Below are 21832 nucleotides of genomic sequence, written 5' to 3'. Positions count from 1 at the left end.
AAAAGAAGGAAAGAAAAAAAAAATATACCACCTTCAGAACTCTCCTCCTCCCCCCACCTTCCTCCCTTCTCCCACTGACAATGTAAAAAGACAACCCTTAAGATGTTCAGTCTGTTTACCACTTCCATAATAACCTTGTTCAGTCCATTTAGAAAGAGAAGTCTCTTCTTGCTCGTGCTATGAAAACAGTATCACAAAGAGACAGCCGCCCACTTCCAAATATTGTTCAGTCCATTTAGGAAGAGGTCTCTCTGCTCGCGATGTGAGTCCCTTCCCCCGACCTGCAGCTTTTCCCACAACTGCTTTCGAGGGTCCACTCTTGAAGTTTTTTGGGGTACAATTTTAAGGTTGAGCTGTTCAGAAACAAAAACAACCAGAGGCCCTTCTCCTTCCCTGGGAGCAAAGGGTCTTCCTCATCTTCATCTTTAAGACTATCTCTGGGAGCATCTCTAGGAACTGAAGTTTTCTCCTTTCCCATTTGGAGCAAAAGTCCTCATCTGGTTCATCTCTCCCTGTCCAAACTTCTCATGAAATTACAGCTGCGTCAGCATCTGCCTATTGCTTATGAGTTGAACACTCCACCCCCCATATCTTCATGAAATTACAACAGGATACTCTAATATATCATAGCTTCACAACAGACTTTCAGCTTTAAGCATCTCCTCTCTCTCTTCCCTCAGGTTTTCAGCTCTTCGCAGCAATAAAAGGGTTAATCTCACCTCGGCCTTGCAGCTGTGTGGCTTATCGCTGTTTGTCACCTGACCTCTGCCAGAAAGAGGTGCCGCTTTGCTGAAATCTTGGCCACTGTGGAGGAGGAGGGGGGGTGGGGGGTTCCGAGATGCTCTGGCTGCCCACAGCCCTGCTGGGGGGGTTATCCTGGAGCCGTGGCCCGGCCCGCTGACCCCCGCACGAGGCCTGCGGCCATTTGTCCCAGGGCCGGAAACGAGAGAGAGCTTGGGGGGGGTAGTTTTTCTATTCTTAAGTGTGTATCACAGAGGCGGTCACAACTTTAAGTGGCTTAAAGAATTGTCCATATTCAAACTGGCCAGCTGATAGGTTCTATCAGGTCCCAGAGGAAACTGTAAGCACCCCTTAGCAAGGACATCCCTTCCGGGACTATGCTTGCTAACCTATGACACGAGGCCTGGCAAATTGACTGTATTGGACCACTGCCATGAGCACACCAAGGCAGGAGCTTCATACTCATCATGGTAGAGGCAACTACTGGTTGGCTGGAAACATACTCTGTAAACCGTGCCACTCCTCAAAACACTATCTTAGGCCTTGAGAGACACATTTTGTGGCGACATGGTACCCCAGAAAGAATGGATTCAATTAGGCTTGTTTTTGAAATAACCTCATAAACTCTTAGGCAAAGAAACATGCACTGAGTGGATATATCACATCCCCTATTACCCACAAGCCTCTGGAAAGTTCGAGAGGTATGGTGGACTGCTGAAGACTATGTCAAGAGGGTTAGGCAATGCGGCATGGAAGTATTGGGACACAAATTTAGCAGAAGCCGCTTGTTGGGTTAACACTAGAGGATCTCCTAACCACCCTGGTCCTGCCCAAGCAAAACCACTACATACTGTGGGAGGAGATAAGGTCCCCATACTACACACAGGGAAGTGGCTGGGGAAGTCGGTGTGGATTTCTCCTCCCATGGGAAAAGGCAAACATATTAATGGGATTGCCTTTGCCCAAGGACCAGGGTATAGTTGGTGGGTAATGTGGAAGGATGGGGATACCATGTGTGTTCTTCAAGGAAATTTAACCTTGGGTGAAAAATAATCTTTGTGTAAATTGTCTGTTGCAGGTAAAGTAGCAGGACTGACATGAACCGATAATGAGTGAATTTTGCAAAGAGCAAGGAGAGTGCGACAACAGCCAAGGCAGGGCTGGTGTCGGTGCCTAATGATCGAGTGTGTTGCTTCTGTCCTGAGCACCCATCTTGATGGAATGGAGCCCAAATCGCGGCCTGTTTTTAAACATCTGTAGGAGTGGAGGAAGCCCATGAAATGGGAAAATAATAACTATCTGTGAATGGATGGGGGACAGTAGTTAATGACAATGCATGGATCTATGTGTTGTGTATAAAGATGGTTTAAGCATGGAGTTTAAGTTGTAAGCATTGGTAAGAAGGGATTTCAGTAATGACAAATAAATACAATGGAATAATTAGAAGATAAATATATATATATATATAATTCAGGGGGATCTGATTATGATGCAAATAGTATGAAGTAAGGAGTGGAGATTGTATTGGATGGAGTTCATTTTCCCCATAGCAGCCGTCAGTGCCATGCTTTGCATTTGTATCTAGAAAGGTGTTGATAAAACCTCAGTGTTTTGGCTACTGCTGAGCAGTGTTGGCACAGCATTAGCACTGTCTCTCCAACATTCTGCCCCAGCATCAGTCGGCTGGGGGTGGGCAAGATCCTGGGAGGGGACACAACCAGGCCAGCTGTCTCAAATTGGCCAGAGGGATGTTCTGTACCATATGACTTCAGCTCAGATATGAAAGCTGAGTTAAGGAGGGGGAAGGGGGCACATTCGTTATTTACGTTTGCTTTTCGGAGCAACCCCTATGCGTGCTGTAGTCCTGCTTCTCAGAAAGTGGCTGGACAGTGCTTGCTTATAGGAACTAGAGGATAGAATTATTTTCTTTTTCCTCTTTACTTGTTTGTGCTCAAGCTTTTGCTTTAGTAAACGGCCTTTTCTCCACTTCCAAGTATTTTTCAATCTTATTTTCTCTTTTCTCTCTCCTGTCCAGCGAGAAGGGGGAGTGATCGAGCAGCTCTGTGGATACCTGGCATCCAGCCAAGGTTAACCCACCACAAATTCTTTTGATGCCGTCCAGGTGGGTCAGGAGAAGAGTCAGAGAACGCTCGGAGAGATCTGATCTCGCAGTTAGTTTATTGAGTTCAAGTCGGTAAATTTATGTACGTAAAATTTTTAATAAGTACATGAGCTTGCGGTAAATAACTATTTACTACACAATGTCAGTATGGGCTACAAAGATTATTGCGTAAGCTTACTATGTGAAAAGAATGTCACTTAGCACCCCACCCCATCGATGTCTGGTGTTAGGTAAGGGATCTCAGCCTCGAGTGGTGTCACTGAGAGGTGGCCAAGTCTGCTGAACAATACAGATTATCATCTGCTCCTACTCTTCTGTGTAGCATCTGATGAGGCAACTTAGAACCCTCCCAGGAGAGTAATATGTCTGTAGGAGCGATGTTCAAAGGATCAGGAGCACAGGTGGTGGTCTCTTCTATCAGTCTCCAGTCTAAGGAAGGGGTCCAGGAAGGAACAGACAAACTGAACGGCTGAGTGCTGGGCTGTGTAGCTGGTGCCATATTCATGGTTTTTCCTTCTATGATCATGTCTTTACCTTTAGGAAGCCAGGTCTGTTGGGAGCTGATGGGATTCATGCAACAAAGTGGGGCAAGAGGGTCTTCACCAGCAAGCTGGCCAGACTTACAAGGAGGGCTTTAAATGAGACTCAGCAAGGAAAGGGGATGGAGTTTTGAGCAACAGAGAAGGGTCAGGGGCTTCTGATGTATCAGGAACCAAGAGGGGAATACCTGAGAAATGCTGCAAAGGAATTGGGGCTTGAACCTTGTCCAAAAAAGTGACATGGTCGACAGCGCAATGGAAGTGCCTCTGTACCAATGCATTGTAACATCCCAAAGCATTTTAATGCAAGGGGTTTATGGAGGTCCCTTTACTCTGGGTTAGACGCACGGGAGAAATACTGACCAGATAGTCTCAAGAGGTCAAAATTACACAAAGGTTTACTGGCAAAATATAGAAAATCAAGGAACTTTGGCAAAGGACTTAATACAACATCCAATTAACATAAAACACTTATCATAGCATTAACTTAGCCCATTTAGCTTAGCAAACTTTTAAGCCATTCAGTGTTATGTTACCCAAATTGTTCCAAGAGAAGGGGATTAGAAGAAGGAGAAAGATAGACAAAGACAAAAAATATATAGAAAAACACACATATCTACCAACTCCTGGGTTCCAGCATGGACTCCAAGAGGGGGCAGGGTCAAAACATATGCTCACATCATTGTCAGCCTTTTAAACCCCTGGGCCTCCATAGCCCCTCCACCCCCCCCAAGCGGGGACATCTGGTCACTCAGCCACTCAGGAGCTGGGTTAGGCAAGACTGGGGCACTGCCTCTGGTGTGCCCTGATTGACAGAAACTTTGGGGCTGGGGGGTGTGGGGGCAGGGCAGTGTCTCACTAGAGCAAGGCCTGACCTGCCCCCTCCCACACACACAGGCATTCCAAAATGTCTCCAGACATCAGTCTGTCCAGTCTCTGACAACCACCCCGTGGCTCGAGACATTGACTGGGATCACAGTAATGGTACCTTTCCTCTCATGGTCTAATCTAGCAGACAGAGCAGAAAGGAAAGAAGAGGAAAGTATACTGGAACTCATATAATGGGCAATTGCTATTCCAATAATCAAAGCATAAGTCTAGTTAATATCCTTCTATGCAGTTCATCTTCCCCCCCACCCCATGAGTATCTAAAATTGTAGGCAAGGTTTGATGCAAATCAGGATCCAGGGGGATGTGGATGCTAAAAAGCAGGAGCAGAGGAATTTTCCAGCTGCTGAAGCATTTTGTGAAGTTTTCCTTTCTCATGCTTTAGCTGAGAAACAGTGAAAGATAGTTTTATAAACTAATTCTCTATCTTGTACCTGAACGGTCTTGTTTTGGTTTACTGAAGAAAATATTTTGAAATAGGCATCGTAACATTCATCCAATTACTCTGGGAGGTGTATGGTCAAGCAGCCAATAATGTCATTTCTCTATTGCGAACCAAGTTATATAAATGAGGTGATAATTAATTAAATAATCCCATTTTCCTGGAATTCCGTGTGGTGATTATCGCTATCACTGGGGACAACAGCGACATCTGGTGACCCCGCGACGTGTACTGCAACCATAACCGGACTCAGAAGGTACACATCTCGCCCCCCCCCCCCCGCCCCAGGCTGCGGGGACGGGACCCTAAGCTGAAAAGATGGGACATAAAGCCTCAAAAGAAAGCACGGTATTTTCTGCCTTCAAATCTGTGGTAACGATCGCAGGAGCTGATATAAGAGATTAAGCTCTCTGTGCGTTACTTGACTGGGCTGCGGACCACGGGTTCACCGCAGAATCTGACAGTGCTCTGAGCCCAGAAACCTGGAAAAAGCTGGGGGATGTATTGATGCAAGAGGTCGCATTTGGCGATAAGAATGTAGTCGATTTATTCCGTATGTGGGGGACTTTGTATGACGTCATTGCGAAATTGGCGACAGGGAGAGATAAAAAGGAGCACCCGAGCTCTGATGAATCTGAGGGAGAAGATTCTGAGGGATCTGCAGCAGATGATGAGTTATCCGAGGGAGGACTAACTCAAGATAGCTTGAGCAGTACGCTCGCCCCGTCTCCGACACCGGACTGGGGGACGCGGCGGGGATCTTACCCCTCCCCGCGGAATTATGTTCCCTCAAGATGCTCTGCGCCAGCTGAAGAGCTGGAGTGCCCTCTACCTTTCGTCCCACCGTCTTCTCCCCCCCCACCGTGTCACAGCCGCCCGTCCAGCCACCTATTTCGAGTGCTGTACTGGGATCTCCCCTTCCCACGGCCCCGACGCCGGTGGCTCTGCAACCGAGCCTGGTGCCGTTGCCTGCCACTCAGCAACCAGCTGCGCTGGCGTCGCAGGGTCCGCCCGCGCCGCTCCCGGGTGCGGGTGTGGCACCATGGTCTCCCACGGCCATGCTTCCGGAGGCTTTCAGTCCTGCACCGGGACCCGTAGCGCTTGGCTATCACGCGCATGCTCCAACAGCCGGGCAGTTCCCAGCGCAGCCGCAGATCCTGTAGTCATCCGTAGCGGACTCTCTGATACAGCAGCTTCTGGTCATTTTGCGTGAGGCAATGCAGCAGTTCGCAGCGCTGCCAGAGCTGGTGCGACAGGCTGTCGTTGCTGGACCCGCACCGGGATCGGCGCAGCCAGCCCCGGCCGGGGCACCGAGCGTAGCGCCGGCGCCTGCGCAGATGACAGCGCCTGCACGGACAGCCGTGCCGTCCCAAGCGGCACGGCCGCGAGCAGGTACATCGCGGCCCTCCGTGCCGCCGCCTACGGCCCCCGCCGCTCCAGCCCCTGCCGCCGCTCCAGCCCCTGCCGCCGCACCTCCTGCTGGCCCGGCGCCTGCATCCTGACAGCCTCCCGGGAGGTCGGACACACCTCCGCCCCACGATGCGAGCAGCGTTGTTACGGAAACGCTTACTTCACTACGGGAGGCTGTGAAGGCACTCGGACGCCAGCAGTCAGGAACTTGGCTAGCCCGCAACCACCTTCGGACCCTTCCGGAATGCACGGTGATTGTACATCCAAAAAATTCAAAACAGTCCTGAGAGGAGGTTAAAAGGTGGGCATTGGAGGCTGGGGATTGGGATTTGCTAGAAAGAGTTGGGATGCCTGAAGAGGAATGGGGCCCTGAATGGGTTGCTACCTTACCTGAGAGTGATGTGCAGGCAGGTCAAAGTGATGTAACGAGGGACCAAGCTTTTAGTGATACAGAGGGTAAACTCCAAGCTTTTCCCATACAGAAGGCCCTTCCTAATTCAGGCCAGCCTGACAAGCATGAGACCTTTGCCTGGAAAGTGGTACAGGATCTGCAAACTAAGGTTGTTCAGTATGGATTGGGTTCTACCGAGGTCATGCAGATTATTAGAGTACTGATTACTGATCTGCTTTCTCCATTTGATAATAAGCATTTAGGTCAGGTGTTATTTCAACCGTTAAAATATCAAGTTTTTGAAGCCAACTGGAGAAGGATGGCTGAGAAGTCTGCAGCTGGGAATATGCAGTTGCCTCAAACTGATCCCAGATGTAGAGTTCCTGCAGATGCTCTCATGGGACTCAATAATTATAGGGACCCTGATGCCCAAGCTGCCTGGCATCCTCAGATCCTTGAACAGGCTCAGAGGATTGGTATGGGAGCCTTACTAAAGGGCATAGACATTGCTGCTCCTAAAACACGGTGTGAAAATATCTCAGGGGCAGAAAGAGCACTTTTTGTCTTTAGTGGAAAAGATTGCTGCAACCCTTGAGAAGCAGGTTGAAGATGAGGCCGTGAGGCAGCTGTTGTGCAGACAGCTAGCAAGAGATAATGCTAATGATGAATGCAGAAGGATTGTAGATGCCCTGCCTGGAGAACATTAAAAAAAAAAAAAAAAAAAAGGAAGAATCTGAATTGCAGGTGCTGGAAGGCCACGAGTTAGGCTCAGCCCAGCTGGTTGAACTAAGGGCTCTTGCCACGGCTTTTCAGTGGTTTTCTCAGGTTCCTTTGAATTTGCTCACTGATTCTGCCTACGTAGCAGATATAACCCAATGCTTAGATTGTTCACTTCTGAAGGAAGTCAATAATGTGGCTCTGTTTTCACTATTGAAAACTTTGTGGTGTGCAGTTCAAGCTCAAGTGCACCCATATTACATTCTGCATATTTGAAGCCACACCAATTTGCCAAGTTTCATAACAGAAGGCAATGCTAGGGCTGATAGGCTAGCTAGCCCTGCCTGGGTAGCACCTCAGCCTGACAAAATTGCACAAGCCAAAGCATCGCACAAATTTTTCATCAAAGTGTGCATACCCTGCAGAAGCAGTTTTGCTTAACGCCAACTGAGGCTCGGGACATTGTCAGTGCTTGTGCTGACTGTCATGGACTCGCTGCACCTTTGCCATCGGGGGTAAACCCCAGAGGCCTAAAAGCCCTGTAGCTTTGGCAGACAGATGTAACACACATTCCTGAATTTGGCAGATTTAAATATGTGCATGCATCTATTGACACTTTCTCCTCAGCTATGTGGGCGTCTGCCCATACTGGGGAGAAAGGCCGCAATGTCATCGCCCATTGGAAGCTGGCTTTTGTGATTTTGGATGTACCTTCTTCTGTGAAAACTGATAATGGCGTGCCTATGTCTCTCAGAAGACACGGCAGTTTCTGCACCTATGGGGTGTAGATCATACTTTGGCTATTCCGCATTCTCCTACGGGCCAAGCCATTGTTGAACGCACTCATGATTCTTTGAAGCGTGTTCTGGAGAAACAAAAAGGGGGAATGCATGGAGAAACCCCACAGAGTCGACTAGAAAAAGTGTTATATACAATTAATCATCTTACAGTGCCACCAAATTCAAATAATCCTGTTATTTTGAATCATTTTCTCTCATTGCAGTCTGCACGCAAGACGCACCTGCCTCTGATGCCTTTTCCTGGTGTTAAAATCGAGTCATACACGGTTAGAAGGGGAAAAGGGATTTTACCTTGGTATTTATTTTAAGGATCCTTAGGTGCACACGTCCAGGTCATATGCATCGAAATGCACCCCACCGAGTGTGTCCCCAAAGATCGGGTATAACATTATAGGTTTTACTAATTAGCATATCTATCAGATTCCCCAATGAGAGGCTCGAGTGAGACCCCCTCCCCAAGGAACCTTCCCCTGGATGGTTCTATCTTGGTTTACAGAATGTGTTCTGGAGAGGACCTTGGGGTCTGGGGCACACTGATCCCTAGCTATGAAGCTTCTAAAATATTTAGTCTCTTAGCTTGACAAACAAGTCCAAGAATGTAGGCAAAAAGCACTAGGAATACAGAAGTTGTAAAAAGGTATAACAGGGGTATAAAAGAAAAGGCAAAAATCTTCATGGCATCATTTCCCCCCTTTTAGAGATTAACAAAACTCTATCTTGTCTAGTCTCTACTCTATTCTTTACCTGCGGAACTGGTTTACACAACTGGCTGCTCCACGGGAAATTACACAGATAATAACTACAATTACAGCTTTTATGAATATTTCTTTTACCTAGGCCCAGTTTGGTAACCATGAGGTGAGGGTATTAAAAATATGACCAAATTTTAAGGTGTCATTTCTAGAAGCTACTTCATGTAGAATTTGAGTTCTTTTCCGAATTTAATCTAAATCTTTCTTAATTCTTCCATTAAAATGTCAATCAATGGCCAGTAACCCCTCCCATCTAGGGGTGGTAACTGAGTACAGATCCAGCAATCGCTCTTATTAAGAATTTTGGACACATTTTGGACCACAGTCTTATGCAAATCATGGGGTGAACCCTGAACCATGGTTACCAGTTGGGCAAACAGCAAACATGTAAAAAACAGTTTAGACTGCATCTTTCTGATTTGTATCAGTCTCTGTCTTCTTGGTGATTTCGGGAGCAGAAGCTTTCTTCACCCTGGAGTAATGAATCCACAGTCCTTTGCCTGCAACCTTGACCGCAGTAAAAGTAGTCAGCAAAACTTGGAATGGTCCCTTCCACTTGGCTTGCAAGGGGTCGCTGTCCCACCACTTGATGTAGACCCAGTCTCCAGGCTGGAATGGATGAGCAGGTGTGTCCAATCCTATTGGTTTGGATAACACGACGAATCTCTGGAGCTTCTGCAAAGTGGAACTCAGAGCCATTAAATACTTTTGCAAATCATTTTTGCCTCTCATATGAATTTCCCCTGGGATATGTGGAACCTGGTATGGCCTGCCATATAATATTTCATAGGGGCTGATGTTGTCCCTTTGCCTTGGCTGTATGCGGACTCTCGGCAAAGCTATAGGCAGGGCTTGAACCCACGTCATGGATGTCTCTTGACAAATCTTGCAAATCTGGGTTTTGAGGGTCCCGTTCATGCGTTCAACTTTGCCACTTGCCTGGGGCCTGTATGGTGTGTGCAGGTCCCAAGTAAGTCCCAAAATCTTGCTAACTTCCCCAATCACTGTTGCAACAAAATGTGGTCCCCTATCTGATGACATTCCCCAAGGAACCCCAAATCTTGGTATTAAATGGTTGAGCAAAGCTTTCACTACTTCTTTTGCTGTGTTGGTGCGACAGGGGAAAGCCTCAGGCCATCCACTGAAGGTGTCAACCAGTACCAGTATATACCTGCATCTCTCTTTGTGTGGCATCTCAGCAAAATCTATTTGCTAATAATCTCCTGGGAGATCTCCTGTCTTTGTCACTCCTAACACAACTCTCTTGCTTGTGTCAGGGGTGTTTTTACAGCAGTTTTCACACTTGCTTGTTACAGATTGTACAATATCAGTCATCCTTCTCCCTATCACTACTTTCCTCAAATGTTTTAAAAGATTTTCTGTTCCCCAGTGGGTGCTTTCATGGTCTCGTTGGGCTATTTCCCAAAGGATCAGGGGTGGAACTACGACTTGTCCTACTGGGGTAACAGCCCACCCACCTTCTTTGATTTCAGCCTTAAGGAACTTAATTAATTTGTGATCCCTCAGATCATATTTTGGGGTAAATGATGACAAATCTATCTCTTTCTGTGGTACCACTGCAAAAATGCCTTTTTCTGCAATTTCCCTGGCTGTTTCGTCAGCAAAGCGATTTCCCAGTTCAGGGGCTGTTTTCCCTTTTTGATGACCCTTGCAATGCATGATAGCGACTTCCGTAGGCTTCCAAATACTCTGTAAAAGTGCAAGAATTTGTTTAGCATGCTTAACTTCATTACCTTGAGCAGTCAGCAGGCCACGTTCCTTCCAAATAGCTCCGTGGGCATGAACAACACTGAAGGCATATTTGGAATCAGTCCATATGTTCACCTTCTTCCCCTCGCTCAGTTCTAGAGCTCTCGTTAGTGCAATGAGTTCAGCTTTCTGTGATGATACATCTGGAGGCAAGGATTTTGCCTCAATGATTTTATCTGAGGTGGTTACTATTACAGCTGGTGGTGGGGTCAGTGGCTCTGACCCAGGAAGAGGTGACCGGTCCAGAGAGATGGTCCCGAAAGGGATCGCCTTCCCGAGGCCCAGTGTCTTCCTCTCAGCTGCTGGCAGAGGGGCCCTTGCAGAAGCTATCAGCTCTTTAGTGATTCAGCTTGTGATTTCAGCTCAGCTCTGCAGGGCACCTCCAGGCCAAACCAGACCAGAGAGAGACGAGAAGGCCCATGTGGCTGGTTCCGCACGAAGGTAGCTTTATTGTTGGTCCCCTCCAGTGAAGGGGAAAGCCAGGGACGAGCTCTCTCTCCCCACAGAGCCAGGGGGCTTCCTTTTATAGGGATACAGGGGATCAGTGGGGGACCAATGGGTTACAGAGGGTCTGGGACAGACCAATGGGTTACAGAAAGATCTGCATAGTGTCTTCCAAAGGATTGTGGGTCCACCTTTCCTCACCATGACCCAAGAAGTAGTTGCCTTTCCAGGGAGTCCTGCTGGGCGATTGCAAAATCTCTTGTCTCAGCAGAGATCCCTCCAGGGCAAGGGCTGGGCATATCCCACAATTTCGAAGTTACAATTTACCTTAATCTTGTTTCTACTTAACTACATTTTACCTTAACACTATTTCTACATAATACATCATCACTTATAAATGTTAAAATCATATATGTGAAAGACAACATTTATCATTCACTCATTTATCACAATCCCCCCTTTTCTTTTTGTCAATTATGTTGGCTTGAGCTACAATCTTTAATTACACTTCACTGTTACGTTTGAAAATTCTACAGATTAACCTGGCTTCTTCAAGGGGGTCTCCAGTGCTGGTTTGTTTCTTCTGTATCATTATCCTTTGTGTTGTTCCAGAAGTAGCTTGTCCTGAGTCCATAGGCATGGTGATTACCTGCATACCTTGGACGACACTTGTGATTGGCCGAATGTAGCAGGGAATTAAACAAGGAAGGAATATCAACCCAGCAGTCGCACACAAGAGGAAAAAAAAAATAGTTTTTTCCACCATGCGGTTCCTAAGAATTTATCCCACCAGCCAAATTCTAGTATTGTTTCCCATTTTTGAACCGGTAGATGAGCAATCTTTCGCATGTCAGTAGCAATATCGAGTATAGCTTGACCGTTATCAGTTATTTGCAGGCAACAATCGGAGGAATTAAATTTCCCACATACTCCGCCTTCCTCTGCTAGCAAATAGTCAAGGGCTAAATGGTTTTGATACGTCATTGCACTGGTTTGGGATAACTGTTCAGTAATTAATTCTAAGGCTGAGGCTGTTTTGTTGCTAATGATTTCCACCACTGCTTGGAGTCTTATTATCCTATTTAGCATATAAATAGGGGTCCTATATCCCCATGATCTATCTTGAGCCCAGGTGGCTGGGCCATAATATTCTATTATTCTTTCAGGTGGCCACTCATCGTTTTTCCACCTTTGTAGTGCCTCCTATATTACTACTCCATTTTCGGATATTTTCTGCTGAGCTTCGCTTTTGTCTTTGTAAATCTTCATAAACTGGAATGCCTAAATTTTTCCCTGCTGCCTTTGGCAATAGAAAAAATCCTGGCTGAATGGTTCCAATTGTACAAACTCCTCTCCAATCTTTGGGAAGTTTAGTATAAGCTTTTCTCCCACAAATCCAAAAGAGCTCATCGGGGGCATCCCACGGTATATTAACATTGTTACTGTGGCTCCAGTAATTATGTAACTCTGCCATGCCTGCAAAAGGACTGATAAAGTCATCATTGCTACTGTTACACCAGAATAAGGTAATGTTTTTCCGGGTGCTACATTTTTCATTTGGTTGTTTATTCAGTTTCCAATAGCCATTGGGGGTTTTTGGTGACCACCAACGGTGGGTCACATTTGTGAATAGAGTTATTTTACACAGGGTTATTCCTACCAAGGTTTTATACATTGATTTACCTTCCCTCCTGATGCATTCTTCACCCATTACTCCTGAATTTAGCATCCATCCTTCAGGACGGTGTTCTCTAGATATTTTGGTTTTATTCTAATAGGCTAATTCCCTTCCAGGGCCATAGCTCTGTTGTTAAAGCACCTGCATATATCCAACAGTCGCTGACATTTAGCACTTGCCCTGTTCCGTTCCATTAAATCTATAAACAGATTTTCGCCTACCAGCAGGAAAGCTATTGTTTCTTTTCGCTGTCCTTTAACTGTCTTGTAGAAGGAATGTGAAAGAGTCGGGAGTGACTGAGTCTGTTTCGAGAAGCTTTTGGGAGTCTGCACTCACTGCTTTCTTAGTTCTTTTTTAATTTTGTCTTGTGCACCCCCACTGTCTGAAATGCCCCACATTTCTGCATTGACAAAACAAGCATACTGTCCCTTCGGTCATGGTGGTCCCGGCTGGTGTCCCCCTGAGGATTTTAACTTGGCTACCCATAGTGAGTGTTTCCCATAATTACAAGTCTCTAGGGATGCTCTGTAATAACATTCGTCATTTACCATTGTGTGCCAGGTTAGATAAGAAGCACGACTGCCCCATCATAGAAGGGAGTTACACTTGGTGCAGGGATTTGCTGGATTTGCATTGCTTGGGGTCACCCATGCAAGGATGCATGCGATAATTACGATCACTACGGTTGTAATCAGAGGTCCGGTATGGCATACACCCCCTTGTCTCATGCCCTCCGAGGTTGCTGCTCGTGGCCGGACTATACCTAAGGCAGGTGCAGAGGCCAACCTGGTCTTGCCCTCTTTACACCGCTTGTCCCACTTCCATGCAAACCGTACTGCACATAAGTGTAATTCTTGTTCCTACTTTTCTTTGGGAATTTCCCAAATTTCAGGTACAAGTAACTCCCACCCACACAAAATTTGTTCTACCACAGCATTTTCTTGACCCTTTTGTTCTTTATTTTGGCAGTTCAGACAGTGGGGATGCCTCTTTGTTGAGGAGCAATACCACTTATTTGGGCATTTAACACATTTGCACAATACCCATGCTTGATGATTTAAGTGGGGATGTTTTAAACAAGAAAGCCGCCTACTTTGGGTCTTTTGGTTGGTAATGATTTCTTTTGGTCCTTTGAGAGTTTGCATTATTCTTATACTGTATAATTCGGATAATTCTAAGTGTCTTACTGACCGTCAGGCCGATGTTCTTTTACCCGGGCTTGTATAATTTCCCACTCCTTTTTACTTATTTCACACTCAGCAGAGAGTGCTAGTTTCCACCCACAAATTAGGGTTACAACCTGTGCTAGGCATTGAAGGTCATGGAGTGCAGTCAGGTGGTTGTATCTACGACACTGCAGACATCAAGGTTGCCGCTTATAGGAAATACAATATCAATTTTGTTTACATCGTTCACACTTACATTCGACCCAGCCACAGTACATACTATTAGGATGAATTAAACAAGGTATTTGGAATGGCACTGGTGGTGATGAGCGGAAAAGACTCCACTACCAGAATAAGTAGTAAAGTAGGTATGTTTATTCCAGCATTGGGACGCATGGGGGATAGCTCCTCCAAAGTCATGCATGCCGACAGCTGCATTCAGCTTGGTATTTATCGGGTTACAAGTTCCATATTCATTAAGTTTCCCAATACACCTATACATATTCATCACCTAGCCCCGCCCAGCCTCGGTTTGTATTATAATGAACCCAAAAGTCATTTACATCTACGTTGCGCATGCGCAGTGTTGTCTGTTGGCTTTGGTAGGGGTCTCCGAGGGTCTTCTTCTGATGAAGTCAGGAGTCTTCCTCATCCTGAACTTTTCACCTTTCCTCCCCACGCATGCTCTTTATACCCCTGGCCCGAGTTTAAGCTTTGAGACTGGTTTAAGCTAGTTTTGGGTTGAGCACAGGATGTCTGTCCAAGACTCCCCCTGCCCTTATCAGTGGTCTCTTATCTTTTCTTCCTGCTCTGGTATGCTGACCAAGCTAGATGCATTGTTCCTAACAAACTAATTCTTCTGCTTCCCATCCCCCTGATTCAGTGGGGGCTGTAATAATGCTTTCAGGTCAGTATATAATGTGATTTTTTCTTTATACAAATCACAAGCTAATGCAAACACATTAGGACCCTCTGTCTGATACAGTCCTGATCCTCTGGTTTGGGGTGGAATTGTTCCTCCCCAAGGAGGATAACACAGGGGTCTTAGGACTTGCTCTGATGGTATCTGGAACCACTGATACAGGTTTAGTTTTATTTCTTCATCATTTACAACCCTTAAATTTCTCTGTTGATCATTCGAGTTTTCCCAGTTCATTACCCCCCTGTCCCCGCTTAAGAGTTAATTTTGTATCACCCAGTGTAGATATTAGGGTCCACTCCTTAGGTTCATCCACGGGTCCTTTGATTCTGTTGGCATGGATCCACCCTAGCTCCTTCGTTCGGATCGCTGCCTCGGTTGTCAGCAACACCTGGAACGGACCTTCCCATTATGGAGCCAGAGTCTGCTCCTTCCACGTTTTAACCATTACCCATTCCCCAGCGTGAATATTATGGATTTTAAAGTCTAAGGGTGTGGTTTGAGGAATCATTCCTCTCGCTCACAAATTTTTCAGGGTTTGGGCAATTGTGGTGATATATTTTTTAACACTTTCCTCCCCTTCCTCATAAGTAGTGGTTTTATGTTGAGTGGTCAGAAAGGGCAGCCCAAACATCATTTCATAGGGGGACACTCCCAGATCTGATCTGGGTTGTGTCCTGACCCTTAATAGGGCTAAAGGTAAACACCTTATCCAGGACATCTGTGTTTCAATCATTAGTTTGGTTAAGGTGTTTTTAGAGTTTGATTCATTCGTTCTACCTGGCCTGAACTTTGAGGGTGCCACAGGGTATGTAAGTCCCACTCCATTCCCAGAGCCCGTGTGGTTTGCTGTAAAACCTTTTGATGTAAAATGTGTTCCTCTATCTGAGTCTATTTTGTTAACCATTCCATACCTGGGAATAATTTGTTCCAGGAGGGTTTTGCATACTACGTTGGCTGTAGCCTTAACAGCTGGGACAGCTTCTACCCAATGAGTTAAATGGTCTATTATTGCTAATAAAAATTTCCATTTCTGTACTTGGGGAAGTTCAGTAAAGTCTACTTGGATGCTTTGAAATGGCCGCAGGGCTAACTTGCGCCCTCCCGGTGTGGTTTTTCTCATACCTTTTTATTTATCTTCTGACATGTTATACAATTTTTAGTCAATTGTTTGGCTAATCCAAAAATCCCAATACAGCCATAATTCCTCAAAAAATGATCACATAAGGCTTGAGTTCCCCAATGAGTTTTTGGATGCATACCTTCTAATATTTTTCTGGCTAGGGGCTTATTAAGTAACTGCCTCCCGTCAGGGAGTTTCCATTTCCCAGACTGGTCTTGTTCCCCCCCTATTTTATGAAGTTCTTTTTCCTCAGCTTTGCTAAATTTTGGGATTTCTGGTTCTTCTTTGCTTGGAGCTAGGATTAACATAATTTTTTCACTTCCATTTTCTGATGCATCCCTAGCCTCTTGATCTGCTAAATTATTCCCTCTTATCTCTAGGGTACTCCCCTTTTGGTGTCCTTTAATATGTACCACAGCTATTTCTTAAGGCAATCTTAATGCTTCTAAGATTTCTAAAATAAGTCCTTCATGAATCAGCCCCTTTCCTCTTGAATTTAATAACCCTCTTTCTTCCCAGATTTTCCCAAAAGTGTGTACTACTCCATATGCGTATTTTGAATCTGTAAAGATTGTTCCTACTTTTCCTTCTAATAACTTCAAGGCTCTATTCACAAGACTGGGCTGACCAGTGACTAGGCAATTTCCCCTTTTCTTTAAGTCCCATAGTTTTCCCATCTACTACTGCATACCCAGACATTCTCTGCCCTTGCTGGCACCGGGAAGACCCATCAATAAATACCTTTTCCCCGTCCGGTAGCTCACATTCCATTAGGTCTTCCCATATCTTAGTTTGATAATCTATTAGTTCTAAGCAATCGTGAATAACCTTCCCCTCTGGTTCCTCATACAAAAACTGAGCAGGATTCACATGGCTACTGGTGGACATGGTTAAATTTGGAGTTTCCAGGAGCATTGTTTCATACTTTAGCATCCTTGAATCTGTGAGCCATTTCTCGTCTTTTTGGTTTAATACTGATCGTATGGCATGTGGGGTATGTATTGCTAGGGTTCCACTAAACGTGAGCTTCTGAGCTTCTTCTACTAACAGTGCTACAGCCAATATAGCTTGTACACAGACTGGCCACCCTCTGGCCACGGGATCTAATAATTTAGACAGAAACGCTACAGGTTTCTTGGACCCCCCCCCCCCCATTCCTGTATGAGTACTCCATAGGCTATCCCTTCATTTGAATCAGCAAACAACTGAAAGGGTCTGATTATATCTGGTAAACTTAAGACTGGAGTTTTTATCAGCTTCCCTTCTACTATTTCTAGTTTCGGGTCATCTTCCTGTGTCCAACAGATATTATCCTCACCGATCAACTTTTCATACAAAAATTTTACCACTTTGCTATATTCATCAATCCACTGTCTACAGTACCCCAGTAATCCTAACAGCTTCCTAACTTCCTTTTTAGTTTGCGGTGGAGGGAGGAATAATATACCCTGCACTCTTTCAGGATCTAACTTTTTACTTCCCCGGCTTAGCCAATGTCCTAAATATTTTACTTCTTGTTCTACAAACTGTAGCTTTTTCTTTGAAACCCATAGCCCTTTTTCCCCAAGAAAATGTAACAGATTAATAGTGGTGTTCCGAACTGTTTCCTCGTCTGACCCTGATATTAATAAATCATCTACGTATTGTAAGATATGTACCTCTTCATTCAAAAGACATAAGAAGAGCCTCTAAAGCTTGCCCGAGAAGATTCGGAGATTCTGTAAATCCCTGGGGCAATCGAGTCCACGTAATTGTTGCTTTCTTCTTGTCTCAGGATCTTCCCATTCAAATGCAAAGAAGTCCCTGCTACTTTCTGCTGAGGGGCAAGCCCAAAATGCATCTTTTAAATCTATCACACTGTACCATGTGTGACAGGGAGGGATATGGTTCAGGAGGGTATAAGGGTTGGAAACTACAGGAAACCTTGTATGTGTCCTTTTGTTAACCTCTCTTAGATCCTGGACAAGCCTATATGTTCCATCAGCCTTTTTTACCGGCAATATCGGGGTATTGTGAGGTGACATGCAGGTTTCTAAAGTTCCTTCTGGCAACAATTTGTCAACTACCAGTTTTAACCCTGTTATAAATGAAATTGGTAATTCGTGCTTGTGTACATAAATATATATATTAATTGTACAAATAAAAATGCCTAAGCCCAAACCCCAGGCCAGGGACGGAGAAAATTTCGCAAGCCTTGGCAGCAGCAGAAAAGACAATAGGCCAGGAACTAATCAGCATACGAAAAAGTCTATCACCGGGTGGAGGTAGACCTTATCTGGAGCTATTAACACCACACCTGGGTGATGATTTGGATGATGATGAAACTGATTAACATCTCGCGTCGTTGAAGGAGTATCCCATTCCGGTGTCATAGGTTAGCAGGCATAGTCCCGGGAGGGATATCCTTGCTAAGGGGTGCTTACAGCTTCCTCTGGGACCTGATGGAACCTATCAGCTGGCCAGTTTGAATATGGACAATTCTTTAAGCCACTTAAAGTTGTGACCGCCTCTGTGATACACACTTAAGAATAGACAAACTCCCCCCCAAGCTCTCTCTCGTTTCCGGCGCTGGGACAGGTGGCTGCAGGCCCCGTGCGGGGGCCAGCGGGCCCGGCCAGGCCCTGCTTGGGCCAGGCCGGGCCGGGCCACGGCCAGCCTGGAGCCATGGGCCTGTTCCAGCCATGGAACCCCCCCCACTGCCTTGCCGTGGGCAGCCGGAGCGGCTCGGAATCCCCCCCCTCTCCACTGCGGCCGAGATTCAGCAAAGCGGCACCTCTGTCCGGCAGAGGTCAGGGACCAACAGCGATAAGCAACATTCCAGCTGCAAGGCCGAGGTGAGATTGACCCTTTTATTGCTGCGAAGAGCTGAAAACCTGAGGGAAGAGAGAGAGGAGATGCTTAAAGCTGAAAGTCTGTTGTGAAGCTATGATATATCAGAGTATCCTGTTGTAATTTCATGAAGATATGGGGGGTGGAGTGTTCAACTCGTAAGCAGAAGCACCTGCGCTGAGATAGGCAGATGCTGACGCAGCTGTAATTTCATGAGAAGTTTGGACAGAGAGAGATGAACCAGATGAGGACTTTTGCTCCAAAGAGGAAAGGAGAAAAACCTCAATTCCTAGAGATGCTTCCAGAGATAGTCTTAAAGATGAAGATGACCCTTTGCTCCCAGGGAAGGAGAAGGGCCTCTGTTTTTTTTTCTGAACAGCTCAACCTTAAAATTGTACCCCGAAAAACTTCAAGAGTGGACCCTTGAAAGCAGTTGCGGGAAAAGCTGCAAGTCGGGGGAAGGGACTCACATCGCAAGCAGAGAGACTCCTCTTCCTAAATGGACTGAACAATATTTGGAAGTGGGTGGCTGTCTCGGTGTGATACTGTTTTCATAGCACGAGCAAAAAGAGACTTCTCTTTCTAAATGGACTGAACAAGGTTATTATGGAAGTGGTAAACAGACTGAACATCTTAAGGGTTGTCTTTACATTGTCAGTGGGAGAAGGGAGGAAGGTGGGGGGAGGAGGAGAGTTCTAAAGGTGGTATAATTTTTTTCTTTTCTTCTTTTAGGTCTGTTAATAAACTTCTTTATATTCATTCAAGTTGGTGCCTGCTTTGCATTTCTCCTAATTCTTATCTCACAGAAGATAAACAGTAATGAGTATTTTAGACCAAACCACTACACTAAATTGGTGTTTCCGCCCAGGAACAAACCCAACCCGCGACACCGGGAACTAAAAATAACTGTTCCAGGAATCAGAGATGGACCATTCATCATCCAAAATGGACAATTCATCAGACCCAGGAAAGGCTTTGTGCAGTCCAACTTCGGGACAAGAAAACATCATGAATATGCTAAATTGCGAGAAGAATAGAATTAATTCAGACTCTGCCCAAGAACTGTATAAGAAGGAACCAGCCGAAGCGACATTCCCAAACTTGGGGATCTGACTCGATAGAGGTCAGATCTGTGTTCACCCAGCACCGATCCTGGGCTCGGTGCTGACCTTTTTCCCGATCGTGGCTTTCTGTGTGACCGATCTTTCGGCCGCGGAATAAAATCTATTTCTTTATTAAATTTAATTTGGCTGAATTTCTTTACTTCAACCCCATCCTTCCTTCTTTAGGTATTGCATATTGCCTGACCCTTATGGGGTGAGATGGATGTTCTATACTTATTTCTATTGGCTTCATGTCTATCTTTCCTCGATTATTTTCGGATGCCCACACTTCAGGTTCAGTTTTATTCTTGTCTTCATTAGTTAAAGTTAAAATCTTTGCTCTCATTTGTCCTTCCTCTGGGAGTACACCTATACCTAATAATAATTGCAAATCCCGCCCTAACAAGTTCCGTACGGCACCCGGGACTAACAATACATCTCCAGTTGCAAATCGATTAGGGCCTTCTACATATACATTTTCAATTAAGGGTACCTTAAACCTTTCCCCCTTTGCCCCTATCGCACTAATAACCTTTTTACTTATACAACACTCCTCAGGAACCTTTAATATACATGTTATATCAGCTCTGGTATCAACTAAGAATTCCATTTCGTCTTCCTGGGGTTCTATTTTTAATTTTCTCAAGGGCTCAGTTTGGTGTTCCATCCCCAGTATAAAAAGCCCCTGACACCCCTATACCATTTCCCCTTCAAAAGCTTTCACGTCTTTGGCCCGCTTCGGGCAATTCCTCCTTAAGTGCCCAGGAGCACCACAATAATGACAGCTAAACTTTCCCACACGTCTTTCTGATTTCCCTATTGTTGTTCCCCCAGGGGTCCCTGACCGCTTTTCCGAGCACTGTCCCGCCCCCTTTCCTTTCTGGGTTTCCCCCCCTTTGTGGATTCTGCCTGTACTGCCTGTCCCACTGGGCCAGAGGGGTCGATGCCAGAAAATTGCTGCATTGTTTTTCTAAGTCTCTCTAACCATTCCGTGGGTGTTTCATCTTTTCCTTGTCGGCTATTGAATGCCCGAGCTGCATTTTGTCCTCTTGGGGCTGCCTCTTTTATTCCTTTTAAGATTAGGTTTCAAAAATCCACCATATTTTGTCTACCTTGAGGTTGATTCTGGTCCCATTGGGGACTCTGAAGAGGCATTTTCTGATCAGCTGGGACTCCTTGTTGATTTTCCCTTTCCCATATTCTCATTCCCACTATTCTAATAATTTGTCGTTCTTCTGGGGTGAATAATATAATGGACTGCATCTCTCCCCATGTGTATATGCTCAGCCCTAGAAATTGGTCCAACTATTCCGCCAAACCCAAGGGATCTTCTAACAATGCTTTCATCTCTTTTTAAAAACTTCTTACCTCTGTAGAGTTTAAGGGAACATTTACAAACCCAGTTCCTCCCTCTACACCCCCCAGAGGGACCTCTCTTAAAGGAAATAACTTTTCCTCTCCCCTTTCTTCTATTATTCTTGAGCGTGTAACTCGGCAGCATGGCTGGGGGTTTTCTACCCTAAGTGGGGCTTCCTCTCCCTGTGGCAGAGGTCCCTCTTGTAGCGGAGCCTCCCCAGGAGGGGGATTATAAGGTGGAGGGAGATGTTCTAAAGGATCCCAATTACTTCCTCCCAGCTTTGTTTTATCCTCCTCTACTTTTAGAATTGTTGTGGGTTTTACCTCTGATCCCCTCCAACATGCTGCATATTCACATTCTTCCAGATTATAAGGCTTCTTTCCATTAACATATACATTTAATGCTTGGCACATCCAACCCTCACATGAACCATATTTTGGCCAATGTAGATTATCAGATCTAATTTTTCTTTCTGCCCATACCATCATACAGAAGTTTATCATTTTAACTTTATCTTTTCCCTTAGTAATACTAGATTCATCCCAGTACTTTATCATAACCCGCAGTGGGCTATCGGGTGGTATATTATTGCGGCTGGGTTGGGGTCTGTGGCTCAGACCCAGGAAGCTGTGATCGACCCA

The 21832-nt window shown here is 45.5% G+C and overlaps 1 long non-coding RNA gene across 2 annotated transcripts; it reads left to right on the top strand.

Moving 5' to 3' along the window:
- Positions 1 to 2236: 2236 nt before the first annotated feature.
- On the top strand, positions 2237 to 19976 carry LOC138102720 (uncharacterized). Of its 2 annotated transcripts, none has more exons than XR_011147494.1 (2): positions 2237 to 2863; positions 19464 to 19976. It is a non-coding gene; the product is annotated as an uncharacterized lncRNA (long non-coding RNA). The 2 variants fall into 2 exon arrangements; XR_011147495.1 differs by lacking the exon at positions 2237 to 2863 and adding an exon at positions 5716 to 6443.
- Positions 19977 to 21832: the final 1856 nt, after the last annotated feature.

This window comes from Aphelocoma coerulescens (assembly GCF_041296385.1).
Source record: "Aphelocoma coerulescens isolate FSJ_1873_10779 chromosome W unlocalized genomic scaffold, UR_Acoe_1.0 ChrW_unloc_scaf_1, whole genome shotgun sequence".
NCBI lineage: Eukaryota > Metazoa > Chordata > Aves > Passeriformes > Corvidae > Aphelocoma > Aphelocoma coerulescens.
Note: the sequence above shows the minus strand (reverse complement) of the source record. Positions and strands in the feature narration are given on the sequence as shown.